Below are 14,178 nucleotides of genomic sequence, written 5' to 3'. Positions count from 1 at the left end.
GCATGGAGTTCCCTTGCTCTCGAGAACCCTAGCGCCTCTCCCACTAATCTCAATTTGTTGAAGTTGGACTTCTTGAAGTCTATGGCTACCGCCTTGCTGCAGGCCCTTGACACCCTGCGCTAGGTGGTGAATTCCAGCAAGCGATGATTGCTATCACCCAGGAGGTCAATAACCTGGAGGCCCCTTATCAGGTTGTCGCCCGTGGCCAGGACCAGGTCCAACAGTGCATTTCCTCTGGTGGGACTGTGCACCTCCTGAATTAAGTGCAGGTCCTGTATCTCAGCCAGGAACCTCCTAGAACGGTCCGACCTGGCTGATGTCCGGGTAATTTAAATCCCCCATGACAACTACATCCCTTGCCTTAAGTGCCTCTGCAAGCTGGGCTGAAAATTCCTGGTCCAGCTCCTCCTCTTGGTTAGGGGGTCTGTAGTAGACCCCCACTGTTAGTTCCCTCTCCGCATGGCCCCCTTGTATCTTGACCCAGAGCACTTCAGCTTGCCCCTCTGACCCCATTCTACTGGTAGAGGATGTGTATTGCTCCTTGACATAGAGCGCCACACCTCCACCTTTCCTTCCTTCTCTATCCCACCTGTAAAGCCTATAGCCCCTAATGCTAACTGCCCAGTTGTGGGATGAATCCCACCAAGTTTCTTTAAGCCTTATTATATCTGGGTCTGAACTGGCTATTCTGAGGGCAAGTTCCTCCTGTTTATTCCCCAGACTACAAGCATTGGTATATAGGCATTTAAGGCCTTGCCTAGCTGCGTGTGCCACCCCCCAATTTGGGAGACTTTTTGGACACCTGTTTCTTACCTGGGCACTCCTTGCATTTGTCAATGTTTTGCAGAGATTTATTTTTTAGTAAAGAGGCCATTGTGAAGTTTTCTGAATTGCCTAGAGTATTATGGAATGGACTAATGCTCTGCCTCTTCCTTACATTTATGCTTAGTCACTGGATATTCTCACTTTGCTTTGTCTTGTGATACAGCTGAATCAAGCCAGAAGTTCTTTGTTTACTATACTGTAAAGAGAGTTTGTTTTTTACCTAAGCAGAGCAACTTCTTCATAAAAATCACAAAGAGAAAAATAAAATCATAGTAATTTATGTGAAAATTGATTTGTTTAATGCAGAAAGTGAGGATTGGACCACTATTTTCTTCCAAATAAAGTTACAACAGACAAAACACATCTCTCCTCTGTCTATGGCTATAAAACTTACCCCCTCTTAAGGAGTTTGTTACAACCTCAGAAACCAAGCAATAAAAACACCAGAAGAACTGAAAAAGATCTTGATAAAGCATAGTGTGCTAAAGCCAAGCATTGCTGTTTAGTTTTATGTTTTAAGTTTTACAGAATGAGGGGGGAGGAGGAAAGAGGAAGCCATAGATGTATATATGGGTATAGCTAAAAAAGAAAACCAACAAAAAACTATCAGAATAATATTCATTTGGAAATGTCCTAGAGGATATGCTCTTGGACAGATTGGATTATTTCAAAGACAATTGCTAGCAGAAAAGAATTTAACTAGCTTGGAGCTTGAGAATTAGAAACAGGAGCAGTGTGAAAAACTTTTAAGATTAGCACTTGAAATTCAGGGGCAGTCAAAATGACTCAAGGAAAATTTAAAGCAAGAAGAAAACAGCTCAGATCCCTGAGAGGGGTTTTCAGTATAAGAGGTTCATTTTGCACTAGTCTGTAATCTTTAAATGTGCCAGTTTCATGGATGCATGAAAATTGGATTAAGTTTGGGTGATTATCAAACAGTATTTTAATCCCAGGAATTAAACCCAAAAGACGAGAGGAAAAGAAAGAACGTTGAGGGGTTAGAGGACAAGGAGATGCAATACAGTATTTATGGTCTAAAAGGGAAGAAAGCGTAACATAATGAGTAACAGTGGAGTTAGATTGGGGTGCTCAACCCCTGGCATGCAGGCCAGATGCAGTCTTTGTGTAATGCACTGTAATGTTGCAAAGTGAACTACAGTTCCCAGAAGCCTCCAGGGTACCAGGATAATGAATTGTAGTCTGCACTGCAATTCCTAGAAGGCTTCAGGAGACAAAAGGGCAGAGAAGGAGCAGTATAAGGGTACAGATCAGAATGCAAGAGTGCAAAGTGAGACTGAGAAGACTGGTGAATGCTGGAGAACCCCTCTCTATCAGTGGTTTAGGTAAAAAATCTTGTCCAGTTAAGTAAGGCTCTGAACTTGTGCCTGCCTGCATCTGTGGTGAGTCAGAAATCTCCAGCTTAATCAGTTGGTCATGTTCCATGGATGGAGCTCTTCCTAACAGTGATCTGTGGGATTTAAAAATTTAGTAATCTAGACCTGACACATGCATCCAGAAGAAGTGACTCTGCTCATTTGTGAGCATTGACCTGAGCTGTCCATTTACAAAAGTCTCTATTTAATCAAAAGTATTTCAAGGAACCCTTTTTGGTATAGGACTGTTTGGTCACTTCTGATGAGAGAAGTGTACAGCGTACTCTGATTTGAAAATTCCAAGAAAAACACTTCAAAACATTAAAGTTGCCATAAAATGTTTTAAATTAATAATTGCAAGAAATAGAGTTGGTGGCAGATATGCAACCTTAAACTTTTTACTTTGTGTTTTTAGGGCCCCTTCTACATGTTCTATGTTTTAGGGAATTAACTGGTTAATTGTGCAATTAATTTACACCTGCTCCACATGCAAAGCAATTATCACTCCATAAAAAGGCCCATCCAGCTGTAATTTTATTCCAGCTGAAAATGTGGAATAACTTTATAGCTAGTTTCAGCCTCAATTTGCATTTGTAGCCTATACCCCAACAGCTGGGAGCCCTGTCAGGGGCCACAGGGGTGCACCATGTGCTGCTGAGGCAGGGAACCCCACAGCTGATGGGACTCTCAGTGCCTCATAGCTGCCTGGCCTGAGACTCCCATCAGCTGACTGGGACTCTCAGCCACCACAACCTTGGGGCGCTGCCACAGTTGCAAGTCCCATTAGCTGAGGAAGCTTGATATTTGCTGGTGCAAGAGGAGCCCAGGATGGTTATTGTTCACCAGATCCGATCATGTCTTTATCAGAACATCTAGAGGGGTTCTTAGTGGCTACATTTCCAGTTGAAGGAGACTCCTTAAAAACATTTTGAAAATCTTCAAAACATACCAGGGGTGAAGGCAAAAGAGATATGGAAGCTAGGAGATTTTTAGAATCAGGTGACATACTTCCTTTCAACCCAAAGTTGTGGTTCATGTTGTTTGGGAAAGAAACTTAACTTTATTTCTAGCTACCTAATAATCTCTTCTATTACTTTTTTGGGGAAAAAAATGGTTTTGTTTCTCTTTCCCTCATCTGTAAGTGTTTCTCAAGGGGCAGCAGTGCACCTCCTGTCTCCCATTCTAATAATGGGAAGCAGCAATTGATTTAGCCTTTTCATTTCCCCCCAAGTTGCTGGAGGGGAGAAGTGAGCTTGTGGTCATTTTCCCTTCTCAGTTATTCAGCCTCGTTTCTGCTTCCTGTTGTTCCCACAAAGGACAGCCAGGCTCATTCTCAGCTGTCACTGTCCTGGGACAGGCACACTAACTTTAATGGCACATTAAAAATAAAAAATGCTGTAGAACGATGATTCCCAAAGTTTTAAGCAGTTGCCATGGCCCAATAGTCACAGCCGACCCTGACTAGAATTTCTAGATGAAAAACCAGTAAGGATACCTGCATCCCTTGGGCAGGTGGTTGACCAAACCCTGTGCTGGTGTGGGCCCTGTGGAAGGAGCTGTGGGCTCTCCACCCGGCTCTGTGGGCTTCAGTTTGCCAGTCAACAGCAACTTCCAGTCTGGCAGCTGATTGTGCTACGGACTGGCAGCTGACTCGCCACGGGCCAGGGATTGAGAATCGCTGCTGTAGAGAATATTTAAACTTATATCTACACTGGAAAATTTAAAATGAGGGTAACCCTTTAAAATATAAAATAAAAGTATTTGTAGCAGTCACTATGCTGCAAAGATTCATTTACTTTATGGGTTTTATTCATTTCCTCCTCCTAGGGTGCATATACACATTCAGGGAGGTTACGGGGAAATTAATTCAGGTGGTCCTTTTCAACAAGATCTAACTCAGTTTGCCCAGGAAGACTTTTACATATAGTGTGCCTGGAGGCATGTGGGATGCTTGCTGTCATGCTGTAATTACAGAACGTTAGAGCAGACTTGATTAATTGAGTCTGCTGGAGTGTGCTAATTAGTCTCATATATTCAGCAAAATGGTGGCTGGAGCACTTTAACTAAAGCTCATTGAACAAGCTTTTGTTAAAGCATCTGTGCTGCCATTTTGAAGCATGGGATCTGAATACATGAGATGGTGGATATGTTTTAATTAGAGTAACTCCCAAGAGCTGTTCTAATTAAAACATCCCCACACCGGGAGTATGTGCTAAGATACCCTTTGAACCCAAGTTAGGTGAATCTAAGTGTGATCTGTACAGAAGTTCAGGACAATTAGATTAGTCTGAAAATGGCTACCCAGTCTAAATTAACCCTACTTCTGAGGTAGTCTGACTTCAGTTTAAAAATGGCCAATCCAATCTATCGAACTGTCTTGAATTTCTGTACAGTTCTGAGTGCAGCCCCAGGGCTGCAAAAGCCCAGCTGCTGACCTCAGCCCTGGGGCTGCGCATTTCCTACCCCTCCCTGGCACTGGGCTATTTTTAGCCCCATGGCCGCACCCCCAGATGGACAACCCTCCCCCAACACTGTGGACCAGCCAGCCCCCTTTCTGAGCCCACCAAAACCCCTGTCTCTCAAGCCATTTCCAGTGCCAGTTTACCCATATTCACCAGTGCTGGGAGCTGCAGAAGTAAGTCAGGGAGGTTATTTTGTGGAGGAGAGGGTACATCTGGGGGTCAGGGTTCAGGGGGCTAAAAATAGTCCCTGGTCCTGGGGAGTTAGGGAGAGAGCTGTCTCAAGCCTCCCTGTGGCCCCTGTGAGCCTCTCTGATCCTGTCAAACCCTTCTGGATCCCAGCAACCCTCCTGCGGACCCTACCTGCACCCCTGATGCACCTTGTGGACTCTACTTTCCCTCCATACCCGCTTTGAACTTCACCTAGTCTCCCAATCCTCCCCACAGACCCCTCTTGTCCTCTATCTCCCAAGTCCCTCTGGAGCCTACTTGCCCCCTCTAAGGCCCCCCTCATTAGCCCCCCCATTTCAACTTACCTTGGATCATGTGGTCATTTTTAGCTTGAACTAACGTCTCCCTAACCTCTCCAAATGTCTACTCATGCCTTGTATAAATTGGATCTGTTTCTAAGACTGCACTATAAGGTATTCTGTTATATTGTGATGTATTTTTAGTATGAAGAGTAAAAATATTTAATTTGGTTAGGATGAAGAAGATAACTTTTATATGCTACTCATTGTCTTTGTATGAGCTATTTGTCAGCTGTTCTATCACTAATAGACTTTATTAGAAGATCTGTCTGGTAAACATGCACTTTGTCTTTGCCCAAGGCTTCACTTAGGCTCAGAATGTTCATAATTTATAGTCTCTTTACTCTTGTGCTTAGAAATAATAATAAAAAAAATCAATATTTTGCATATTTCAAGACGAAAATTTAAACTTCCTCTCCTTGACCCCCTTCCCAGAAAAAAAGTGAAACCTTTATACTAAGATGTTACATTGATTTATTTATTTTTTTTATTTTTTTTTTCCTCATCTGCAACCCCTTTGGGATTGTATTTCCCCCCATCCCCCAACCTTTTTTTGAAACATGTATTTTACTGAATTTTTTTTTCTTGGTACCATCTGCTACAGGACATCTTCATATGGCAATTCCTGTGAGCCAGTCAACTATGTTTCTTTATAAATAAGCTAGAAGGACCAATAAAAAATGGATGTGAGATATTACACTTTAAAGACAATGAATAAGAAGAGAGCTTGTTATGAAATGTAATGATCCCCTGTGGGCCATAGCCTCATTCTCTTATCTCTACCTGGACCTGTCAGTAGATTTAACATCAAATTCATCTGAAGTTTAGGATGAATCCCTATCCAATTAAGCAGGAAGTATTGCTCTTGATGACTCTCTTAATTTTATCTTATTGTTCTAATGCAGTAAAGAATTGCAGTACCCTTCTAAATTCATATTCTGACAGTTTCTGCCTCTTACCTTTTATAATTTATATAATGTTCCTATTCAAACTAGTTATTAGTAGTACTATAGAAATTATTTTATTAATTCCACTAGACATTGCCACATTCAGTCTGCATATTCTATGATGTAACTACATTTGTTTTTTTTACTTTCACAAGAAAAGATCCTTAACAAGAGTGTTTCTGCTCCCATTAGAACTATACTGATTGCCATTTCATACGTAAAAATATAGTCAACTAAAATGTTTCCAAATGACCTGCTAATTTTAAAATATTTTTGGGACATGAAATTTCACAACATAAAACTTGTTCTACTAAAAACATTAGCTAGAAATTTGAGTACTAATGGGCACATCTACGTGTCCTTTTATGTGTGCCTAAACTTAATGTGCATTTGCCTAATGCACATTAAGGTGATTTAGGCACACATCTGCATGTGCCAAGGCTTATTAATGTGATTTGTGGACTGATTTGAGACTAAAGTTAGTCCCAAGTAAGTCAATATACAAAGAGTTAATGCACCTTAATGCATTTACATGTGTGTTAAGGTGCTTTAGCTATTTGTGCCTAAGTTTGATACCTGCTTTTTAGGTATCAAATTTAGGTGCAAATGGCCTAAAATTACCATTTTTAAGTTGTATTAAGGGTGTGTACATGTAGACCCACACCCTTAATGTTCCTTAAAAATAGCTAATACACCTTATATTGGCAAGTGTAGATGAGCCCAATATCTCCTTTTTTTTTTAAATAGATGGCAGTTTATCAAGGCCTGCATTAGGAATACAGTTTCCCCCCCACCTAGAGAACAACAAATTGATAATAAAGTATGCAATCTAGAATTACTAGTCATATCTCATTCACTTCCTTAATTATTTAACAGCCTTGAACAGGAGCTTATTAATAATGCCATAATAGGCTAGTGCTGCACCAATGAGCTACTGCGGTAGCTGTTTTGGTGGCTTTGTATAAGAGTGTTCTACAAAAATATATGTATGTATAGATGTAATTAAATACTGGGCCACTAGATGGTCTTTGAAGTTGTGTAGCTGGAGCTGGGCAATTTTTTCCCTTAATACTAAATTGGCTGAGAATTGGAGTTTTGGTATGACAGAAGCTTTTCACAGATTTGGGACATGGTTTCTACCAAAAATAAGGGAAGCGCAGCAGAACTATATTTTTGGTTAAAACATTCACCTACATTAAAATAAAGTTTTAAAAGAGTTACATCACTCTAATTAAATGTTCAAGATGCGTCTTTTTGTTAAAAAAAAAAATCCTATATTTTGAAAAACCTAATTTTTTTTTCACCAAATCAAACAATCCATTATTACATTAACTAATAAATATATAAGGTAAGTTATTCACATAGATACATGGATATAGATATGAATAATGGAAAAACTCATTGTTAATTCAATTATACACAGACATATGAATATATTGTTGTTGTTACTAGGTTTTTGGTTGTAGCCATGTGGGTCTAAGGACATAGAAGTATGACTACGCCCAAAAGCTTACCAAGAACTTTTTCCCATTTACTCAGTTTTTCTAATAAAAGATATCACACCTACACACCTTGCTTGCCTTGTTGTTGTTATGTATTCTATTATGTTTGTATGAGGGCTGTTCAAAAAGTATCAAGACTGATGTCATAGGAAACAAAATATTTTATTTATAGGGGTTTTGGCTTAATCTTCAAAGTGTGCTCCTTCTGCAGGCACACACTTCTCCCAATGTTTCTGCCACTTCCGGAAGCCCCTCTGAGCCATTTGTGGAATTGCTAAAAGCTGCTCAGTTTCATTTTGTTTTATGGTTTCCATATCACAAGATCTTCTTCCTTTCAAGGTTTTCTTTAGTTGAGGGAAGATAAAGTCACATAAGGCCATTAATCAGGTGAATATGGAGGCTGTGGCACTTGTAGGAAACGATGTTTGGCTGCAATTGGGCTAAAAATTGCTTTACAAGCTGTGCTGAGTGGGTAGGGACACTGTCATGGTGAAGCATCCAAGAGTTGGACACCCACTTTTCTGGTCATTTTTCTGGTCACTTCATTCCCAAATCACTGGTTAGAATTGAGTGACATGAACCAACAGAAATTTCAACTTCTGCTATTTCTTGGACAGTCATTTGCATATCATTTTGAACCAAACTGGGACCCACTGCCACATTTTCATCATTTTATGATGTTGAAGGGCATCTGGAACACTCATCACTTTCGACTGATGATCATCCTTTAAACCGACAGTACCATTCAGAAACTCTTGCATGGCTCATAGTGTCATCACCAAATACTATTTTAAGTAATCAAATGTTTCATTTGTTGTTTTCCCAATTTTTCATGCAAAATTTAATGCACATGCATTGTTCTGGACATTGTGACATAATAAAAGGGGACACTAAACACAAACAATTTTACTTCAACTGCTGGCTACAGAAAACTGGGGCAACACCGTGAGTTGCAAATCTGTCCAGAGGCATCCCAACATGCCCAGACATGTTCAGCTTTGTACTACAAATACATGTTCAGTCTTTATACTTTTTGAACAGACCTTGTATAGTTATATGTGTGTGTGCCTATATATATACTTAAATTACCTAGCTCATTTTCTATAACTATAGATGTTAAACATCTAGCCCTTTTTCTAGATGTTAAGAGCTACTTTGATGCTTGTCAGGGGCTATGGAAATAGTGGCAGTTGACAGGCATATTCTATTACATTTGCTAGTAGTAGGCATATATTTCTGTAATGTATTTTTCACTACTGCATCTGCAATATTTGCATAGATATTTTTACATGGATATGCATGTGTACATGGGGTGATGACCAGTTATTGTTTGGAAGCTCGGGTTTACACAGTTAATTAGCTATCATAGCCATTTAATCATACAATGCTTCACTTGCAAAATTTTCTACATACAAAATATTTTTAATGATATATAATTATAGTTTAATAATAGATCTTTTGATTTGGTGACAGAAACATGTGTGTCATTGTTCACAGCTTTTCTAGAGGTAATTAAATTTATTGCAGGACAGCAGAATATGGCTTTTTGTGTGCTACTCTTTAGATAGGGATTATTAATAGTATTTTCAAATTTATTTGAAAATTTTACTCTTTGCAGTTATGTTCTGTATTTAGAGACTTTGTTAATGCATGCCAATTATCTACTGCCTTAGTGTATCCACACACTTTTGAGAAACATGGAACATTTCAGATGCTGCAGTTGTCTGGTTTAAGATGTCCTTCTTCAACTTGAGGAGCCAAATTAGCTGTAGCTATTCTTGACACTAACACAGATTGCCCAAGGCATACTATAGTAATATGTCAACAACCAAACTGAATGAATGTCATAGGGATAATAGTGGATTGGTCAGGCTTAAGTTGATTTTTAATATTCATTAAAATATATACAGTGAAACGCACATTATTCTCATGGCAATGTCTAAGTCTACATTCAAGAAAGATGTGGAGAACCTGGAGAGGGTCCAGAGGAGGGCCACTCATATGGTTGAGGGCCTCCGTGGCCAGCCCTGTGAGGAGAGGCTGAAGGACCTGAATCTCTTCAGTCTCTGCAAGAGGAGACTGAGGGGGGATCTTGTGGCTGCCTACAACCTTATCAGGGGCCAGCAGCAGGGACTCGGGGAAAGTCTGTTCACCAGGGCCCCCTTGGGGTCACCAGAAACGATGGCCACAAACTGAAGGAGGATAGGTTTAGGTTAGATATTAGGAAGAACTATTTTGTGGTAAGGGTGGCCAGAGCCTGGAACAGGCTTCCCAGAGAGGTGGTGCTCTCACCTTCCCTGGAAATGTTCAAGAGGAGACTGGATAGGCACCTGGCTGGGGTCTTGTGACCCTTGCTCCTTCCTGCCCATGGCAGGGGGTCAGACTCGATGATCTGTCTAGGTCCCTTCCGACTCATTGATTCTATGATTCATAGCCAGCCAAGCTTGATTAAACAACGACCCTGCATAAGCTATGCTTTTTTTGCTATTTGTCCCAGGACACTGGGGTGTGCCTCTCCTTTTTAATAGAGCAAGTAGCCTGAGAGGCTGCTTGCAGGTGTCAAAGCAGAGCTAATAGAGTTACTTAACCAGAAGAGGGCTCAGGGTGGAGCTATTTAAGCCTCGAGCCTGCATGGGTCAGGTAGTCCCACCCCAGCAACCATAAAGCAAGGAGCTCCTGGCATCAGGGCTCCTGAAGGGACCTGGAACTAGCTAACCAATGCTGCAGGTCAGGAATAGAGGCAAGATCCCTGGGCAGAGAGAGACTGGTGTTTTATGTTAATACCTAAAGTATGGGTAGGCAATTATTTTGGGTGGAGGGCCACTTACCGAGTTGTGGCAAGCTGTCAAGGGCTGCATTGTAGCCCCGCCTCTTGACAGGAGCCCTGCCCCCTCGTTGCCATCTTGGGGCCAGAAATCCCACCCTCTGACCTTTGCCACTGGAAGTCCCTCCCCTTGCCCCTGGAAATACTCCTTTGGGGAAGAGGTTTTGCCATCTTACGGAGAAAAAAAATATATATATACATACACTTAAATGAAACCAGTATAATAATCTATTTTAATTTAATTAAAAAATGTATTTTTTGTCCTGATTTGTGGGTGTTTGTGATATATATGCAGAAGGGATTGCATATGAGGGTTTGTGTGGGTAGGTATGGATATAGGTATGGAAGCCATGTAGTGCAGAGTGGCTGCCGGGTGGGCACTAAAGTGGGGAAAGTGGCAGCGGGGAATGGAAGCGAGCAGGAGTGTGAGGCCTGGACCAGTGTCCCGGGACCAGTGCTGGCACATCAAGGGGAAGTATCACCCCCTTAGACCTGCTCGTGATGCACCTACTAATGCATGAGAGAGTGTGGTTGGCTTTGCTTATCACTTTGTTCTATTGACAACTCATATTTATTTTGGAGTTGGCTATGACTCTGAGATCCCTTTCTGCTGCTTTGCTGCTTAGAAGTTACCTCCCAGTCTGTAGGTGTGTTGGTGATTCTTTCTCCCTAGATGCAGCACTTAGCACTTATCCTTGTTAAACTGTATCCTGTTCTGCTCTGTCCAAATTCCCAACCTGTTCAAATCTGCCTGAATCCGCTCCCTGTCCTCCAGTGTGTTTACTGTGCCCCATAATTTGGTGGTGTTTGGAATTTTGGACAGAGTACTTTCCATGCCATCATCCAAGTCACTGATGAAGATATTGAACAGCCAGCACCAGTCCAAGGACCGAACCCTGGCGAACTCCATTGCCCACATTTTTCCACGTTGAAAGCAACCCATCCATCACCAGGCTTTGGGTGCACCCCATAAACCAATTCTCCACTCACCTGGCCATGTAATAATCTACATCACGCCAGGGGACTTCACTGCCACCCTTGGGGCTTGACTCTGCCACACTGTTGTATTCCTAACTTCCCTTTTAACACTGGGAAGAATATGAAGCACGTGACAACTGGACACTGAGGGTATGAAGAAGCATTTGGAAGACCTGGTTCAGGCGGTTTAATTTAGGCAGGTTTTTTTTTTTTTTGGAGTGGGGGCTGGTAGGATTAGGGGCCTGGTGGGGGGTGTGGTGTGTGAGTCTAGGGATGTGTTGGTTGGGAAGAGGGAAACAGCTTGGTCAGGGTCAGGAATATAAAAAAAGCATAGCTATGGAGAATGGCTGGGCTGTCCCTGCCCTGATGTTCTGGGGACCTGTGCAAGGATTCACTAGGGCTAGGGACAGACATTCAAAAAGCCAGAGCCTGAATTGATTCAGTCTGAAGGTTAGTCGAACCTGGCTAGGCTGAACTGGTTTGTAAGGGACAGACATTCTCTCTGGACTGAAGAAATTCAGGTACATGCTGGCAGTTGCTCAGGCTAGAAGCCGGAGGGGGAGGGGGCGCTACAGCATCCCTCCTTTCCCTTCTACAGGGCTGAGCTGGGCTTATGGGGGGCATGGCTAGGCTTGGACTGGATGCTATGATTAGGTAGGGGTTTCCCTGCCTCTCCCCTTGTGAGCAGCCCATCAGGGAATGTTCATCACCCCTAACTCAGTGTTTATCACCCGATTAAGAAAACAACAGAAGGACATTAGCAGCTTCCTGTTGATTCTGCCTTTTTCCCTGTGTGTCACAACTGTGAGGTAGCCAGCATGTGGTCTGATAGCTAATGCTGTGTCTGTGAGGGATGGGGGAAATGCCTGCTTAGCAGAGAGTGGAGAAGGAGGTGAGAAGCAGAAGCCAGGCAGATGCCTGCAGACACTGCCACTGGTGCAGGCAGGGATCAGAGGGGAGGGACCAGCCATGCTGTGGAGCAGAGAATTCTGCCCAGCCCAGAGAGCATGCTGGGATGCTGGGGGACTCTGATTTCATTGAAATCAGCAAGGGGTCTGGGACAGACATTGTGTAAACCGGTTTGAGCCAAACCAGTTAAGTCTGATACTACTTTCAACCAGGTTTATCTCAAACTGGTTTCAGCCATTTTCAAACTGGTTTATGTGCACTGAACATCCATGGTGTTACAGGTTTAAATCAGTTTCTGGTCACTTAAACTGGTGTATGTGTAGTGTCTCTCCCTAGCCTAGGCTGGGTTAAGCTTTGCTAGTTTAGGTTACTTTACGCCAATCTAAAGTTCATTCTTGTTTACAACAATTTTAGGAAGATCTAAGCCCTGTGTATGTTTGCACATCCATCCACTTAAATCATCTTAAGCTTGGTTAGTGTGATTTATATGTAACATTTGTATGTGCCCTGGCTGACCAGACTATGCCCGCCATGACATTCAGTGTATCACTAGGTTGTGTTTGTAGGGTGTCGCTTAAAAGAGTATTTTTAAAGTGTCCCTCTTTAATGTAGTATTTTTAGGGAACTGTCAGGCATAACAAAACACCCTGTTTGTGTTTATTTACATACAGCTAATGAGGCAGCACCTCATACAGAATACTATTGGGTAAACTGATTCCATTTCCCTCTGCCCAGTAAGTAGTTGTAGAAAGCAACTACTGTTGCTGCTAGTAACTCTTTTAAAACTAAATACAAGACAGAATTTTGAAATCAAAGCATATGCAGTGGATTACATGTGAAGCTAGCAAGTCAATGTTCTTTGTTCTTGCTTCCAGATGGGGCAGAGCTGGGGAGGAGTTGATGCTAAGGGTAGCAGCACTAAATTCTGCTATGATATAAAGACTTATTTTCCCTAGTCACACTAAATAATAATAAAAAGATGAAAGTTTTTTTGTTCTTTTAAGCAACAGATTTGGGTGACTTCAATTACCCGGACATCTCCTGGGAAGATCACTCAGCAAAATCCCAGCGGTTGAAAAGCTTTCTCTCGTGCATGGATGACCTCTACCTGACTCAAGAAGTCTATGGGCCAATGAGAGGCAAAGCGCTGCTCGACCTGGTACTGGCTACGGGGGATGACCTAATCGGCGACCTAGTGAACGATGGGAAGCTGGGTGACAGCGACCACGAGCTGATCACCTTCACCATCCGCTGTAAAGCTGGCAAGTTAGTCAGCAACACAGAAGTCCTTGACTTCAGAAAAGGCAACTTTGACAAGCTCAAGAGGCTTGTCAGTCAGGCCCTCAGGGACCACGACCCCAGGGAGATGGGAGTTCAAGAAGAGTGGTTGCTTCTCAAAGAAGTGATCCTCAATGCACAAGCTAAATCTATTCCAACACGGAGGAAAGGCAGCAAGAAGGCACAGCAGCCCTCCTGGCACTCTAGGGACCTAGCAGACCTACTGTGGCTAAAAAGGAAAGCCTACAAAGGATGGAGGATGGGATTCACCTCCAAGGAGGATTATTCTGCACTGGTCCGGTCCTGCAGGGAGCAAACCAGGAAAGCCAAGGCTGCAACTGAACTCCAACTAGCTTCAAGCATCAAGGACAACAAAAAGTCCTTTTTCAGATATGTGGGGAGCCGAAGGAAAAGCAAGGGCAACGTTGGACCCCTGCTAAACCAGATGGGGCAACTGACAACTGACGCCCAGGAAAAAGTCAACCTATTAAATAGGTACTTTGCGTCAGTCTTTCATCAGTCCCAATGGACGCCCATGCCTGCTATGGGACGG

The 14,178-nt window shown here is 42.4% G+C and overlaps 1 protein-coding gene across 1 annotated transcript in view; it reads left to right on the top strand.

Annotated features, from left to right (window-relative positions):
* Positions 1-14,178, top strand: part of DOK6 (docking protein 6) — a 490,286-nt gene that overhangs the window by 139,214 nt on the left and 336,894 nt on the right. The window lies entirely within an intron of this gene.

This window comes from Crocodylus siamensis, chromosome 3 (assembly GCF_052110815.1).
Source record: "Crocodylus siamensis isolate JL-2025a chromosome 3, ASM5211081v1, whole genome shotgun sequence".
In the NCBI taxonomy this organism is placed as follows: Eukaryota; Metazoa; Chordata; order Crocodylia; family Crocodylidae; genus Crocodylus; species Crocodylus siamensis.
Note: the sequence above shows the minus strand (reverse complement) of the source record. Positions and strands in the feature narration are given on the sequence as shown.